General features: G+C 39.1%; 1 long non-coding RNA gene and 1 pseudogene across 1 annotated transcript; both read left to right on the top strand.

The window, feature by feature from the left end:
• The first annotated feature begins 226 nt into the window (after positions 1-226).
• On the top strand, positions 227-4655 carry LOC130924079 (centrosomal protein of 44 kDa-like; annotated as a pseudogene).
• A 1394-nt stretch (positions 4656-6049) lies between these two features.
• On the top strand, positions 6050-10252 carry LOC130924080 (uncharacterized). Its single transcript, XR_009064827.1, has 3 exons — positions 6050-8049; positions 8253-8342; positions 8409-10252. It is a non-coding gene; the product is annotated as an uncharacterized LOC130924080 (long non-coding RNA).
• Positions 10253-10907: the final 655 nt, after the last annotated feature.

Below are 10907 nucleotides of genomic sequence, written 5' to 3'. Positions count from 1 at the left end.
GAGGTGCACTGCACATTGTAATGAGAAGCGCAATATAGTGCGGACAGTAAGGTAGTCTGAAATTATTGTAACCAGTTGTGTTAAAACCTTTTGACCCCAACTGAAATCAATCTGAAAGTGGCGCATCTCGTGTATGATGCTTCAAAGTACACTCAGTCAACACAAGATAGGTCATCACTGCTTTGAAGCCTTTAACAGCGGCCTTGATTTTTACATTGTTATATCACTGAGTAGGCTTTCCTTAGACAGTCTAAGGCTTTGAGGAGCAGAATATACACCAGCAGATGGATTTGGCCCCAGAGAAGGGTAAGTTCATCCTACAATTTCAGTAAAAAACAAACAACTCCCAGACAATAGTTATAGATTGTTTTAATTACCTGACAACTACATTCAGAACCACTACAGTCAGTGCCTCTAAGAATATTTTTACAGTCACAGATGATATTTGCATTTTACTTTACGATTTCTTTAATTTGTTTAAATGCAAAGGTATGCTTTAAACATGAAAAAAAAAATCTAGTTATACTTTAAATATGACATGTTCATCAAATATACTAGTCCTTCTCAAAAAATGTGCATATTGTGATAAAGTTAATTATTTTCTGTAATGTAATGATATACAGTAGACTTTCATATATTTTAGATTCATTACACACAGCTGAAGTAGTTCAAGCCTTTTATTGTTTTAATATAGATGATTTCGGCAAAAAAGTCCAGAAAAACCAAAAGGTTAATACTGCAAGTCTTAATGCACGAACCCGATTTTTTCGTGTTTTTCCGACTCAAGTGAGGCATTACCTTGATGGTCTGAACGAGACAAGTCGCATAGATGTGGACCATTTCAAATCCGATCTGGGTCACTTTCGTATGTGGTTCAAATCCGATCTTGGCCACATTTTACCAGAATGTGGCTGGCGGTCTGAACTTTCAAGTCTCCCAAATAGGAATTCGTGCAGCAATGATGTAGGCAAAGCGAAAGCGGCAGGCAGGACGGCAGCGATGTAGCTGTGCATTAGCTTCCAGCTTGAACTCTGCTTTTAAGAATGAAGCGGGCTTCTTGACCACAGTCATAAAAAAATAAAATGAAGAAAAGGAAAAGCCTGACAATTTTCTATTTCCATTCTGTGCGCCGAATGAGCAATATTTCATCACTGCTTACATGGCCGATTCGGGGCAAACAGACGCACCCACTTCATTTTACGCACACAAGTCAAGGCTTATGTGTGTGCGTGTATGCGTTCTATCAGTCCATATAAACTTAGAACATTAGAAAAGCAGGGATTATTAGTCTGGTATTTGTGTCTTTTTTGGAAATCAAAATATGATTACCTTGGAATGACATACAGCTAGCATGACATACAGCTAGCATGTGTAATTTGTCATGATGCTTCTGCGCATGCAGGTCACTTTGCTGAGCGCATGTCGGACTGCGAATCAGTGCGCATACGTGATACTTGAACGGGCTCAGTGGACAAAGGCAATCTGAACCGGCACGCCCAAAAACTAGATATGACAAAAAATCGGATTTGTGGATTAAGACGGTATGAACATAGCCTTAGTTAGACATCAAACACATCTCTATATCAAAGTAAAAGATTATTTGAACGCTACACAACACAGTTCAGTCCCACCTGTAGCAGCGTATCTGGTTTGTGATTCTTTTTCATAATTTTAAGTTGTGAATCAAAGCTGTTTTAATGCATACTAACCAGATTTCTTCTGTAAAAGATTTTAACTAAATGTGAGGTTCAAAGACTATTAACAGAGTTAAGATCTTAGGGTTACATGTTTTAGATGAGCACCTTTGTGATGGCTGTGTGATTGTTAAGTGTTCATTCAGTGTCAGTTGGAAACATTTAAAAGAAAAAATATCTTCGATACAGCTGTGAAAAAAAGGATTTACAAACAAAACATGATCAGTATACGTATATACTGTATGCCTAAATACTGTTAGTATCTGTGGATGGATTCTTGGTACAGTGTCTATTAAGTAGAGCCGCACAAGATCCTGCATGTGAAAGTGTAAGATATGTCAAACATTGTTAATGGTATGTTGTTCTACATCAAAGCCATTCCAAAGGATTTAATATGTTTGTGTGTTTTTTTAATTTATTTAATAAAGTCAATCACTAAAGAATTAAAAAACAGTGAGATGACAATAACGTGTGAGACAATGACCCACATCAATCATTCAAAGTACAACACTTTAATTGTTGTGTCAAAAGACAACCATCCTTATAAAATTACCCATTTGAATAATGAAAAGTGCTATGAACAGGTGATTGATGACCTCATTCTTATACAGTAAAATACTTACTTTTTTTTTTTTTAATGAGCTGAACATGTATTTTATTCATATTAAATGTACAGCATATAAGAGTAAATGGTGGCATCCAATAACTCAACCTTAACTCCGAAAACTGTTGATGGACCATTAAACAAGGGCATGTGTATTTTATGTTGCAGGGACATGGAAATGTCTTGTTTCATATCAAATTGTCACCCTCAAAATGCTGCTCAATCTTCACGACCTGAGGGGGCAAGATACAACAACAACCGTCAAGCAGTAGATAGCCAGCACAGGGGCTATAATGGCATTGTTCCCTTACAAAACAGTTACAGTACATGCAGCCTAGTCCGGTGATGCCTGCTCCCAGCATGCACCTTTTCCCCACGTATGATTGGAATCTCCAGCAAAGTTCAGGTCGTGCAACACCACGGACAATGGAGAGTTTTACACCCCTATCCTGGCTGAAGAGGTGATGAAAAATCTATCCAGGATGTCAAATGGCACTACCCCGCGAACAGACAGGTTCAGCAAACAGGCCTTGCTAGACTGGAACCCACGGGATGAGCAACTGGCGAGGCTGTACACGGTATGGCTGGCTCACAGGGTCATTCCCCATGTCTTCAAGGAGTATAGGACTTAATACCAGGTTGAAACAACATTTCAAATGCCAGGCTGACGTTCAGACATTTCAAACGAGTCGGTTAACAACCCACCAAAGTAGATAGACGCCAGAATGCTGTCATCGTTAACTAGAAACTCTCTTGCGAATGATAAAGTACGCTGGACATGTCGACTACAACGGACTTTCCAAAGGACGCCCCTCAACCTTTCTGCCAATACTGGGCTTCAGTCTCCCCGCCTCTTACTGAGCAAATAGTGGCAGCTGGATTGGAGCTGACGGGCAAAAGTGACCTGCGATTCTCTGACATTTTATAAGGTTCTGTGGGATATCTTCCGTTATTGTCTTCAGGCAACAGTTCCTGCAGAGTGGTTTCGCACAAAGATTTCCACCCTTTGTGACATCATTGGCTTGGTTCCGAAGAGACACAATGAACTGAAAAAACCCAGAGTTAGAAATCCTGTGTCGCACAAGGACACCAGAAAGGAAGACCATCCAAATCTGACTAAGTCAGATACCGTTTGTGACAAGCCTTTTGGAGTGCATCACATGCAAATAGACCACTCCTTGTCATGTCAGAGTGTAGTACAGGCCTTGCATGATGAATTACACTCAAATAGGAAGCATACTGAAAATGGAAATGCAAATGAGACAGACAAGAAGCAAGAGGAGACTTACAAAATAGGGCAAAGGCTTTCTGTAATGGAATCTCAAATTGTAAGTCTTCTGAGTGGTTTTCAAAAGCTCAGTGTCTTGAAAGACCATCTGGAGGAGCTAGTGAGATGGAGCAACACAAAAGAAGCAAAGGAAGAAGAAATGATCATAATATCAATAAAGACCTGGGATATTCTAAATGGTAGAATCTTATTGCTGGAAACCAAATTGGAACTGGGACTTGCAAAGTCAAGTGATTCTCTATCGGGTCCAGTCTCACTTTGGGGTGGTCATTGGGTTTTAACCCGAGCCTTTCTCTTTGGACTGCCATGTTTCTCGCAACACTTGCATGGGGTAAATCTGGGTATTATGGTTTTCTCCCACATTCTAAAAGCATGCATGGTAGGTGAAATGAAGAAATAAAATTGTCCTAAGTTGTGAATGGTTATTAACGTTTGTCAATGTATATAAGCTATGTAAATGTACATTTTTGTAGTTAAGCATTTAATTGCACATACTGTATTTGCATTGTTCTTTAGAACTGTCCACCTTTTTAAATGTACTTTTGAACATTTAACAGGTTAGTATTTTCAGGATGTTTCTTTCAATCAGCCATAGTTAATATTATACAGAAATTAATTGAAAATTGTTCATCATCATTTATTTTGTATTATTTCACTTAAGTTTATTTGACCTAGTCATCCTCAAAATGCTGCTCAATCTTCACTACCTGATTGGGTACAACAACAACAACCCTCAGGCAGTTACAGCCCGAACAGGGGCTATAATGACTTTGTTCCAATACAAAACAGTTACATGCAGCCAAGTCCGGTGATGGCTGCTCCAAGCATGCACTTTTTCCCAATGAATCATCAGATTCTCCAGCCATTTTCCCAGCACATTGAGACACTTGCCCGTATAAGATAAAATACATTCATTGGTTAATGACACTATTACTGTACCAGCCCCACAGAGATTTAAAAATGCAGAGTAGCCACTTTAAATATTTTCTTTTGAACTAATACTTGAATTTTACAGTGGGGCAAATAAGTATTTAGTCAACCACTAATTGTGCAAGTTCTCCCACTTGAAAATATTAGAGAGGCCTGTAATTGTCAACATGGGTAAACCTCAACCATGAGAGACAATGTGGGGAAAAAAATCAGAAAATCACATTGTTTGATTTTTAAAGAATTTATTTGCAAATCATGGTGGAAAATAAATATTTGGTCATTACCAAAAGTTCATTTCATTACTTTGTTATGTACACTTTGTTGGCAATAACAGAGACCAAACGTTTTCTGTAACTCTTCACAAGCTTTTCACACACTATTGCTGGTATTTTGACCCATTCCTCCATGCAGATCTCTAGAGCAGTGATGTTTTGGGGCTGTTGTTGGGCAACACGGACTTTCAACTCCCACCACAGATTTTCTATGATTCCATGGGATCATTGTCATGCTGAAAGACCCAGCCACGCCTCATCTTCCATGCCCTTGCTGATGGATGGAAGATTTTCGCTCAAAATCTCTCGGCACATGGCCCCATTCATTCTTTCCTTTACACAGATCAGTTGTCCTATTCCCTTTGCAGAAAAACAGCCCCAAAGCATGATGTTTCCACCCCCATGCTTCACAGTGGGTATGGTGTTTTTCGGATGCAATTCAGTATTCTCCTCCAAACACGAGAACCTGTGTTTCTACCAAAAAGTTCTATTTTGGTTTCATTTGACCATAACACATTCTCCCAGTCCTCTTCTGGATCATCCAAATGCTCTCTAGCGAACCGCAGACGGGCCTGGAAGTGTACTGGCTTCAGCAAGGGGACACGTCTGGCAGTTCAGGATTTGAATCCCTGGCGACGCATTGTGTTACTGATAGTAGCCTTTGTTACTGTGGTCCCAGCTCTCTGTAGGTCATTCTCGAGGTCCCCCCGTGTGATTCTTGGATTTTTGCTCACCGGTCTTATCATTTTGGCGCCACAGGGTGAGATCTTGCGTGGAGGCCCAGATTGAGGGAGATTATCAATGGTCTTGTATGTCTTCCATTTTCTAATAATTGCTCCCACAGTTGATTTCTTTACACCAAGCGTTTTACCTATTGTAGATTCAGTCTTCCCAGCCTGGTGCAAGTCTACAATTTTGTCTCTGGTGTCCTTTGACAGCTCTTTGGTCTTGGCCATAGTGGAGTTTGGAGTGTGACTGACTGAGATTGTGGACCAATATTGAGTTAGAACGGGTGCATTAATTCAGGTAACGAGTGGAGCCTTGTTAGACCTCAACAGAAGAAGTTAGACCTCTTTTACAGCCAGAAATCTTGCTTGTTTGTAGGTGACCAAATACTTATTTTCCACTCTTATTTGGAAATAAATTCTTTAAAAATCAAACAATGTGATTTTCTGTTTATTTCCCCACATTGTCTCTCATGGTTGAGGTTTACCCATGTTGACAATTACAGGCCTCGCTAATCTTTTCAAGTAAGAGAACTTGCACAATTGGTGGTTGAATAAGTACTTATTTGCCCCACTGTATGCTACTGCAAGTATTTTCCACAACACAACAAAAGTAAACAGTTCAACTTTATAAAGTGCGTTTAACACTGCAGCGTAAAATAAATCAAACTCTCACAACCTGAGACAACTGGTTAAGTAGAAATAGGCTATTGCACTTCAAATATTTTGTTCACAACAAAAGTCAACAGTAAAACGATATAAAGTGACTATTATGGTGTTAAATCAAGTTTTGTAATCCGAAAAAAAGAAACGAAAAAGTTTTATTGTTGAATCTTTCAAAACCGAAAACGTCGTTTTGATTTTTTTCAGTTACAAAGTTGATATTTTCAGGTTCAAAGATTTTTTTTTTCACTTTCAGATCTTTTTTCCAGTTTCAATTTTTTTTTTCACTTTCATATCTTATTTTTTCAGTTTCAATTTTTTTTTCTTCACATTCAAATCTTTTTTTCACTTTCGAATCTTTTTTTCGCCTTCAGATCTTTTTTTTTCAGATTCAAAACTTTTGGCCGTGTTTTAACGTGGGGGGGCGCGGCCTCGACGAGAGGCTTGTTGACGTGTGAGACAGCCTATCAAAGCAACCCCGAATGATGCTGCCTTCAGGAAACGTGGGTACTTTGATGAATTATCACTCCACACTATCGCCACTTTATTTTCCGGATGCATGTCGCACATCTCGCGTAGCCGCCATATGTAAAAAAAAAAAAACTACCCCACATTAATACAGTTATTGCTGTTAATACTGTACTGTTTTTTTTTTTTTTTTTTTTTTTTCAAACAAGTCGCAAAAACGGGGCCAGGAAATTCTCTGTGGAGCGACTAGGACGTAAAAGCTATGTATAGACCTCACTCACATGACGTCACAACCATGCCGCCGCGCCATATTGTCCGTCAGCTCGTGTTTACGCATTACCACTACGAAAATTCCTCCTATTATGGCGTGTTTTTGCTCGTTAACATTAATAATCAAAATGGTGAAGGCATTGTGTGACGTTGGTGAGTGGGGTCTATTCAACTGAGATAAGCTCACTCGAAAAGGCTGGGATTTATCGCAGCAGAAAACAATGTAAGGAGAAGATGAAGAAATTCAAAAACAGACCAGAGCGGGGCGAACAGGAAAACGAGCAAATGGTATGACACGCAATACCACATATTAATTCAACTCTGGCAACGCCGCAGCAAAGGAGCTTTTGCGGTCATTGGGTGATACATTTGAAAAACCCACCCTCCCAGGCTAGCTGCTTGAAGGTTGGTATGGAATAGGACGTAACTTAAGGGTGTAGCAGTTCGGTTTTGCATGTTCGGTTCGGTTCACTTGCGTACACTTTTGGTTTTGTTTTATTTTTCCCTAGTAAAATGTATTATAAACGTTGCGTGGGGAACCGTAATACTGAAGGTGTTTCTCTACGGACGCATTAAGTGTCGGACATGACTACTCTAATTAAACTTACTAATGGAGAAAGGTAATCCATAGTTATGTCGACATTGCTGTACAGATATGTCGACCTAGATAAGACTGCACACTCAGAAAATGAATGCTGAATCTACATGTAAGAAAATCAGCTACATTTTGTTACAGCAAAATTTAAACTTGAATAATTACATTTATCATTTTCAGGTTGTTGCTGCTAAGGATTAAACGCTTACATTTGTGCTTGTTCATAATTTTTTAATCTACTGGCTGTTACACCCTTAAGACGTATTATTGGTAGATGTGATATTAAGAGATGTGCTGAAATGTCTTAATCCTTTTAATGTTACCTACTTGGTAAGCCATACTGCCTGAATGCTTTCGGAAATGTTGGCTTTTTTATCTTGAAATTGCATTAGCCAAATGTAAATAGATGACGTGCGGTATTTGTTTTGTTTATCTGAATTAAGGTTTAATTCAAAATATTTCTCTTACCACCACAAACACCAATGGCTTTGTCAAGCAATTCCCTGGCCCCAATGAGTGACAACCGCGAACCCGCATCAGGTAAAACACATTCTTGTGCAAAAATCCCTGCTGCTGTTCAATGTTTAGTTGCTCGGCAGGGCCATATAATGGCTGCACTTAAGCTTTGTTTGAAAAAAAAAAAAGCAACTTAAAAAAACAACTCATGGTTCCACAAAGATTAATAATGAAGGATGAGAAACTTGATGGGACTTTTTTTTTCTTTAAATTGTGCATCCCTTCAGCAACTACCCACCAGTTTCCTGCTTGTCCGGATTTACAAATGATCAGCCAACACCGCCCAGTTGCCAGCACCCTCGGCCATCCCAGACCTGGTAAAGAAATAATCTCTTGTTCTTGCATCCCGCTAAGAAATAATTTTCCAACTTTATTTCTTTCAGCAAAGAGAGGAAAGACAGACACACTGCTTGCTGCTGTAAAGGCAGAGCGATGCGCGCTTTAACAGAATGATTCAGCTATTCGAAGACCAAATTCAATAGGAAGAAGAAGAGTTTCAGGCTCAACGGTCAGAGTTAGCAGAGGCCATCCGGCAGTAGAGTTTCATGGAGGGTCTTTTGGACCCCATGAACAGAATAGCAAATCTGCAAGAAAAACCTTATTTAAAAAAAAATAAATAAGGGAGAGTAAACTAAATTTTGCACATGTACACCTATTCTAAAGTGTTTGAGGGACCTTTAATTTAAAGAAATTACTTTGAATAACACAAGGTGGTGCTTTGTCTGATTACTAGTACACCGAAGCAATCCTTAACATGTGGCAGGCAATACAGTGTGTGAGTAGTTAACACATGAGACCACACTCTAAAAGTTGGCCTTTTTTTTTTTTTTTTTTCCCCAGCCAGCTACAGATGGAAAACAGGTTTATAATAATGCACACAAAACAAAGGGGCAATTTATAAGACTTTTATTTTTGCTTTAAAAAATTAAAAGCGATTACGTCAAAGCCAAGGTACAATGTACCGAAAAAGTTTAGTTGGGAAAGAAAAAGTGGCGCATCAAGGCTGAACGCACAGCTACACCTTCAGCATCTGCAGCAGGAGGTAGAATTTGAGTGTCTGGCTGCAGTAACAGGTTATGCCTTCTCTCGCTCCACATCTCATTGTGGCTCTTACAGAGGTTGTGAAGCACACAGCACATGAGCACCATGGAGTTTATCCTCATGGCTGCAGTCATTGCACTTTTGGAGCCACCTTACTTTAAATCTGCCAAAAGCATGTATAACCAATTCTCCACAAACTGCTCATCTGTGAAACTGGGAAGAAACTGTCTCCACCAGTCATCGGCTTTTTTTGGACCCAAACGGATGGAGAGGATCGTTGTGCAGTGAGTCGCAGTAAAATCTGAAATGCAAACAGAAACCCGTTAGTTTTTGGAGTATTCTACGTAACACAAGCCAAAAACTTTTCTTCCAAAAGTTTGTTCATATGAAAGTACATGAATGTGTATACAGTAACAGTAGGGGTTTCACGGTACACTCAAAATTTTTGTTCGGTTTTGGATGTGCTCGATTCAGGTAAGTTTCCGTACAATAAAGATAGGAAAAAATATACTTAATGCTTTTATTTTTAAAAATGTAAACAATATAATTTGTGAAAATAAAAGAGACACTTTTGGATGATATTTCAGATATATTTCACTCCGAATAAATCAAAACAAAAAACTAACAATTATAAAAATGATTTATACACAGGTATAATTTAACAAGACAGCTAAATAGTGTTCAAATCCTTATTCCTGAGTGTCCGACAATTAAAGCATCCCTGCGGGGACTGCGCGCATCGCTTAGAATGCGCTAGTAATTTCATGAGGGGTTAAAATTCATTAAAGGAAACCGAAAGTGAAGCAAATCAAACATACAACACCAAAACAGTTCAACACACCCACGTAAACCGTTACATCATTCTTAAACCTGTTAAATATACATACACTTACCTGTTGCCTCTTTTGTCTTTTACTGTCTGATTGCCTTTTATCCTTCATGAAACGAAGAAATATCGCTCGCCTTAGGATCTGTCGTCTTCTAACGAAGTCTGTGTGCGTTTCAGTCTCTTTGCGTCGCTGCTGGGTGTGGCGAGTAAGTAGTGCGTCACTGGCGCGTTACTGGCGCAGAATTAAACGTCACATTGGGCGTAGTACCCATGTGCGATCACGACTGCCTCGCGAGTGTGGCGTCCCGATTCATCAAAGTACCCACGTTTCCTGAAGGCAGCATCATTCGGGGTGCTTTGATAGGCTGTCTCACACGTCAACACGCCTCTTTTCGAGGCCGCGCCCCCCCCCACGTTAAAACACGGCCAAGTTTTTAATCTGAAAAAAAAAAAGATCTGAAAGCGAAAAAAAGATTCGAAAGTGAAAAAAGGATTTGAATGTGAAAAAAAATTTTGAAACTGAAAAAATCTAAAAGTGAAAAAAAAAATTGAAACTGATAAAAGATCTGAAAGTGAAAAATAAATCTTTGAACCTGAAAATATCAACTTTGTAACTGAAAAAATCAAAACAATGTTTTCGGTTTTGAAAGATTCAACAACAAAACTTAAACATTCAGTTTCAAACTTTTTTTTTTTTTTTTTAATCGTTTCTTTTTTTCGGATTACAAAATTTTTGGCGTTGATTTAACACCATAGACTATCCAATCCCTCTCCCTACCTCTCGCACCCCCCCCCCCCCTCTCTCTCTGTCTATGATAGCTGACAAGATTTCTCTCAGTGAGGAGAGAGCAGCAGTTTTGGAACAATTAGTGTTTAAAGATGCAGGAACCACTGAGAAAGAATCCAACACTAGTTTCCCCAAATGAGACAACATGCTGATTTGTACTACAGAACCCCCCACCCCCCTGAGACAACTGGTCAATTAGACATTGGCAACTGCACTTACAATATT

Source organism: Corythoichthys intestinalis, chromosome 11, assembly GCF_030265065.1.
Source record: "Corythoichthys intestinalis isolate RoL2023-P3 chromosome 11, ASM3026506v1, whole genome shotgun sequence".
NCBI classification, from domain to species: domain Eukaryota; kingdom Metazoa; phylum Chordata; class Actinopteri; order Syngnathiformes; family Syngnathidae; genus Corythoichthys; species Corythoichthys intestinalis.
The sequence above is the reverse complement of the archived record's forward strand: the minus strand, read 5'-3'. Positions and strand labels throughout refer to the sequence as shown.